General features: G+C 35.6%; 1 pseudogene; it reads left to right on the top strand.

Moving 5' to 3' along the window:
- The first annotated feature begins 258 nt into the window (after window positions 1-258).
- Window positions 259-766, top strand: LOC106696466 (annotated as a pseudogene).
- The last annotated feature ends 4,490 nt before the right edge of the window (window positions 767-5,256 follow it).

Raw genomic sequence — 5,256 nt, forward strand, 5'->3', positions numbered from 1 at the left:
ATGTCAAATGAAATGTTAGAATCTTTGCATAGATGAGCTCATCAAATTCTAAAAAAAAAAATAAAAATACAAAGCTATGAGAGATTCTCATTTCAAAATAGGGAACTGAGCTCAAATAATATTAACAAGTTGCAGAGCTGTGATTTAAATTCACATCTGTTCACTCACTAATCCAAGCTCTTTCTGCTCCACCATGCTGCCTCTCAAACAGGAAAGCCTCCTTCTCTTCCCAAAAGTGGCCTGAGGTGACCTCTGAAAATGGTTCGCTATTCACTTGACCCAGAAAACCCCACAAAATCATGCAAATCAAGAGGTTCAAATCTTTGTGTTCACTTTGAGAACACTTGTGACACTGCCCAGGTCATCAAGGGTATGCATATCCAAAAAGACAGCAAGTATTTGAAGGATGCCACTTTACAGAAGCAATGTGTCCTATTCTGTCGATACAATGGTGGAGTTGGTAGGTGTACCCAGGCCGAAGAGTGAGTCTGGACAAAGGGTCAGTGGCTCAAAAAAAAGTGCTGAATTTTTGCTCCACAAGTTTAAAAATGCAGAGAGTAGTGCTGAACTTAAGGGTTTAGATATAGATTCTCTGGTCATTGAGCATATCCAAGTGAACAAAGCTCCCAAGATACAGCACAGAACTTACAGAGCTCACGGGTGGATTAACCCACACATGAGCTTTCCTTGCCACAGAGAGATGGTCTTACTGAAAAAGAGCAGACTGTTCTTAAATCAGAGAGGAGGTTGCACAGAAGAAAAATGAAGAAACTTATGACCTGAGAGTAAGTTCAGCCAGCATAAAATAAATGTGAATAAAAGTTTTTAAAAAAAGCAAGGCCTCCTGAAATTCACCCATGTTATATGATTTGTGTGCAATGAGAGAAAATAAATAAATAAACCTGGAAAGTGATGAAGATTTTTACTCTACAGAAAACTTGACATTTCCTGTGAAAAGGCATAAATGGTTTCAAATGGCAAACAAGCCTAGAAACTCTTTGGGAGATTTTAAAACATGATTGGAATACATAATCAGCCCTGGCTAGTGTTGCTCAGTGGGTTGGAGCATCATCCTGTGCACCAAAGGTTACTGGTTTGATTCCAGGTCAGGGTACATACCTAGGTTGTGGGTTCAATGATGGATGTTTCTCTCTCTCTCTCTCTCTCTCTCTCTCTCTCTCAAATCAATGAAACATATCCTCGGTGAGGATTTAAAAAAAAAAGAATACACAATCAGGCACATTCTCAGAATTGCATGTGTAGGTTTTTGCATTTTACTCCCACCCACACGTACATGCAGGCACAGTTGCCTGGAACAGTTTGTGTCTGTTGGCAATTTTAGACTCAGTTAGATAGGATGAGGGTGGCTGGGAATGGTAGGTGAGAAAAAACTACATTTGCATTTTGAAAAGATCATACTGGCTGCAGTGCGAAGAACAGATTAGTGAAAGGCCAGATGAATGCAGGATGATAAGTTAAAAGTCTACTGCAGTAGTCCAGGTGAAAGATAGTGATTCTTAGACTAGTCAGTGGATTTGAGTTCGAAGTTATGTCAGTGGGACTTTGTGACGGACTGGATCTGAATGTTGAAGTGAGGAAGGTTCCAATAGAGCTCATATTTTAGGGAAAAGATCAATACTGTGATTTTTGTATATGTTGAATTTGAATATGCTTAGGTAGGAAATGTTGAATTTGAAACTCCCAAATGGAGGTGTAGGGTAGGAAGTTGAAAATAAAGATATAAAGCTCAGAATAGTTTTGGACTAGAGTTAAAAATGTGGGAGTGATCATAGTGTATATAATAATTAAAGCTGTGCCTATGGATATGATTTTCTCAGAGAAACATAGCGGGTGAGACAAAAAGGTTGTCCACTACCCAGGCTTTTGAAAGTCCAATGTGATGGCTTGGTGGATTTGGGGTTGAGCCTGCAAAGGAAATACAGGAGTGACCAGAGATAGAGGATACAAACAAACAAACAAATGTCTGTAGCAAAAATTTTTTCAAAAGAAGAGGTAATTATCACAGATGGTATTAGATGAGGACAAATATGTCCATTGATTTTTTTAACATGGAATTATTTGTGACCTTCACAAGATCTCTTTTGGTGAAGCAATGAGGGTAGAAGCTGAATTGTAGAAGCTGAGAGGTAAGCAGGAGATCAGAAATTGGAATAGTGTAAAAGAAAAAGAAAAACTCTTGAGAAGTTTGGTTCGGTTTTAAGAACCTATGAGAAGCAGTTATGCTTTCCATTTTCTTTTTCCTGCCTATTTTGGAACAGGAAAGCATTACCATTTCTAGGGCAAATTATTTCATGAATGTGGTATGTGGAGACTATTCCTCGTTAATACAGAGGAATTTTTAATTTTAAAAAATTTTCTTTCTTTTTTTTTCATCACCATTGATCCTTCTTATATCTTTTCCCACCTCCACCCATGAGAGGAATTTTTTTTTACTTAGGGAGGTATTAGGGCGGGAAGGAGTGTAGTTTTGGTGGTGGTGGGTACTCCAGTTGGGTAAGATAAACTCCAGTTTAGCTAAGTTCTTCCAGAAATTTTCTCTTTGATGAGCTGGAGTTCTTGACATTTCCAAGCTAATAATTAATTATTTTCCTTTGTATTTCTAATGGGATATCCATTTTCTTTGGGGGTAATGGAGACAACTGTCTAGTTTAAAGAATGTGGAGAAAGTAGAGGTAACAGGAGAAAGATCCCTATTACAAAGAAGAACAACATAAAACTTCTCTTTCTTAGCAAAGTGGGAATAAGTGATTGATTATGTTTAAGCTAAAGGCGAGCATAGTAGCATGTATAATTCCACTTGGTAGAAAACATTCTACAGGTCTGTTTTGTATATTATTCGACATCATCCTGTCTATAAGCTTTTTGAGACAAGGACCACAATTTTTTTATTACAGAATTTTATTTTGTAAATTGACATACGGTAATATTGGCTTTGTTTTGCTATGCAGTTCTATGAATTTTAACACATGTATTGATTCTGTAACTACCACTGCAATCAGAATACTGGACAACTATTATTTACAGTTGTTGGCAATTATGGCTAGAGCTGCTATAAATATTTTAAGTACAATTTTTTATGTGAACATAAATTTCCTTTCTTTAAATAGTCAGGAGTAGGATTGCTGGGCCATATTGTAAATGTGTATTTAATTTTATACAACATAGACAAACTGTTTTTCCAGAGCAGCATTTTGTATCTTGGTTTTAAAATCAAAATGAGTAGGGGCTGGGCAGAGGTGGGTAGAGGTAGGAGGGAAATGGGAGACATCTGTAATACTATCAATAATAAAAACAAAAAAACAAAAAGATATTAGAATGGCTAATTTTTTAAATACTGAAAATTTCAAGCTATGGTAAGGATGTGGAAAAACTGAAACTCTTCTTCATTGCTAGGAGGAAGGCAAAATATTACTGTTGCATGAAAAAGATGGGGGTCATAGTCTTGGACAATGTAATCGTGACAGTGACATTTCATCACTTGGCCAAATTCTGTTTGTTAGAATCAAGTTGCTAAGCCTATTCCACAATCAAGGAGAGGGGATTACTTAAGAGCATGAATATTAAAGAGGAGGGATCATATTTGGAGTCATTTGAGAAGGTTACCTACAACAGTAATTTAAATAACATGAGAAGAAAGAATAACATATTTACAGAGATTATAACATTTACATGAATATTTACCATTTCTTATTTCTCTTTATTCCTGGTGTTCCAACTTTCCTTCTGCTATAATTTCCAAAAAAATTCCTTTTTAATTATTTCATAGCAGATCTCCTCATAATGCATTCTTTTTGTATTTCTTTTTTTAAGAACATCTTTATTTCACCATTCCTCAAGAATATTTTCACTGTGCACGGTAGACAGTTCTTTTCTTTCAGCTCTTTAAAACTGTTGTTTAATTTACTACTGGTGTCTTTGTTTTCTAATGAATTTAAATTGTTATTTCCCTTTAAATACCGAGTCATTTACTCTGGTTACTTAAAAAAATTCATTTGTCTTAATTTTCAGCAATTTGATTGTAATGTTTCTGAGCATTGGTCTCTTTGAGTTTCTCTTGTTTGGAGTTCATTGAGCTTCTTGAATCTGTAGGTTTATGTATTTTACCATACTTTGGAAGTTTTTAACCATTTATCTCAGCTATTTTGAGCACTGGACTCTTAACTTCTTTTGAGATTCCAATTACAAAATATTAGATCCTTTGGTATATAACTATATATCCTTGAGGCTCTGTTACTTATTTCCCCCTCCCCCAATTTATTTTTCAATTAGGTAAATGTCTATGGATCTATCTTAAAGTTCATATGCTCCTTTTGTATTATCTCCATTATTGATATTGGGCCTTCACAGTATTTCTTAAATTTTGGTTGTTGGTTTTCACAGTACTAAGGTTTCCACTTAGTTCTTATTTATACCTTGAACCTGAGACCCTTCAGTAAACTGGTCGATGTTCTAACCACTGAGAAAAACTAGCCAGGTTTTGCCTTACCTTTTTGGGTCTGATTTTCCTTACTTACTGAGCTCTAAAATATATTCTCTCTCTAGTATGACAAAGTTTAAAAATTCTTTGACTTGAGTTTGAAAGGGGAAGTCATTTTGCTAAAAAATTGCACCTTTCTCACTTGAATCAAAGCCTGTACTCTATCTGGAACCAAGCATAGGAAGTAAATGGTTGGTCCAGTTATATTGGGTAAGAGCCATGTACTGAGGGAATTTCTTGTAGGATAGAGATCTGAAATTAACTGTAAGATGAGGCCCCAGAAAACAGAAAGTGTAAAGAGAAGGGGACAAGGGAGAAGTAGCCAGTGCATCTAATGGGTCTTGGCCCTGCCATGCTGGCCTAATATTGAAATACAACCAGCTCTATACTATCAGCTCTGAGCATAAGTAAGTTCATGTATTTCTGAGTTCTATTAAGTCTTCTGAGGATATAAATTCCAAACCCTACAATGGCTTCCCTTTTATAGGCCTATGTCTATTCAAAACCACACTTCTGTCCATTGTGGCTTAATAATTCAAATATCACATTTTTTTAAATGCTCCTGGGAGATCTGTAGAACTCAAAGTAAATTAAAGCCAGGACTATCAGCCATATTCTTACTACCTTTCCAGGCTAAGGACACAAAAGAATCTTATTCAGGAACAGATAAATCCTTTAAAGATCTAGTTTTATGAGAGTAAAACATTTAATATACATTGTCCTTTTTTTTTCTTTTTTTCTTTTTTCTTTTTTACTAT

The sequence above is a fragment of the Myotis lucifugus genome, unplaced genomic scaffold (assembly GCF_000147115.1).
Source record: "Myotis lucifugus unplaced genomic scaffold, Myoluc2.0 scaffold_17, whole genome shotgun sequence".
Lineage (NCBI taxonomy): Eukaryota > Metazoa > Chordata > Mammalia > Chiroptera > Vespertilionidae > Myotis > Myotis lucifugus.